Consider the following 1,526-nt stretch of genomic DNA (forward strand, 5'->3'; position numbering starts at 1 on the left):
CACACACACACACACACACACACGCGCACACACACACATATATGCACACATATATACATGTTAGTTTACACACTTGACTTGGCAGTTAACATTTAGATGACGCAAACTTTCATAACGCCGATCGGTCAAATGGAAAAAACAAAGACAAAAAAAACCCCTACCATTTAGCAGCTTGGATATTTTTCAACTTATAATTGGTGTATGTTGAGAAACATAATTGGTCAGGCATTTTTTTTATAAACAACATATTATTATTATTATTATTAAACAATAAAAAGTAGCCATATTTGTATGAATAAATGTCAGTTGTGCGTTTATCGGAAGCGGTGTGAACAAGTTACTTTGTGATGGAAGCTGCTCTGCGGTTTTATAGCTTCTCCTCCTGGATGTAGGAACAAGTTTATCTTCATTTGGCTGAGAAACACCCTGGAGGATAAACCGCAGTTTGTTGAAGGTCTGGACCGCGCAGACATGTTCTTAAGATTAATAACATTTGCACTGATAAGACTTCAACTTTTTCAGTTATTAAGCTTTTCTTTATGTAATTAATGCCGCAGTATTATAATCAAAAAACTGTCTTACATTTGTTTATTACTTATCCTGCATTTATCAATCAAACTTTAAAGTATGGCAGAGCCGTTTTATCGAATTTCTGTATTAATAATGTAATAGAAGGAATAATGATCTATAAATAGAACAAAAATAAATGACGGTATAGTCGCGGTATTCCTTTAGTTTATTTTTAATAAGTTGGTGGGGAAAAAATGCTCGTAACCTTTCTAGTTGTAAATGAATTAACGCAAAATCACCGGGGTCGTTTTCATACAATGCTTTTAGCTTTAAACGCAATAAATGTGTTGAAATAAGTTTTTTTTCTTTTTAAAGTAAAATAAGTAAAACATGAGAGCGCACTGACTTTTTTTCTACTATTGGTAGAAGAAAACTCTTAAAATAATTGTATTCTATTGAGAGCGCGTTCTCTTATTTCACAGCTCGGTCAGCAGCTATTTTTCGTAACTTATCTCACCCCATAAAAAATATCACCTTGAGTCAGATTTGTTCATATTTCTGAAAGCCCACGCGCAGAGCAGCATGCGCTCCGACAGCCCGCGGGGCACGCGCCTCCACTGAGCGCTGATCGTGACGTTGAGTTGAGTCATCAAATAATTTTAAATCATTCTTTAATTGTTTATAGATGAGGCTTAAGAGGAAAGATGACGGTTACTTCTATGTCTAAAGACATCTTTATAAACTTTTGAGGAAATGATTAATTTAGGGAAATGTAACGACGAGGAAGTTGTTATTTAACTAAAGACTCTAGAATAGCGGTTCTCAACATGGGCGGTACCGCCCCCCAGGGGGCGTTCAGAAGATGGCAGGGGGCGCTGGCGGACATTTTTACAAAAGGGGGGCGCTGGGATGCCKTTGGGGGGCGTTTGGTCGAAGGTAAACTTTACACCTTAAATGCACAACAATGCCAGTTTAGACTTTGAGCAACTTGGTAAAACTGTATTGTGTAACATTAA

Source organism: Poecilia reticulata, linkage group LG23, assembly GCF_000633615.1.
Source record: "Poecilia reticulata strain Guanapo linkage group LG23, Guppy_female_1.0+MT, whole genome shotgun sequence".
NCBI classification, from domain to species: Eukaryota; Metazoa; Chordata; class Actinopteri; order Cyprinodontiformes; family Poeciliidae; genus Poecilia; species Poecilia reticulata.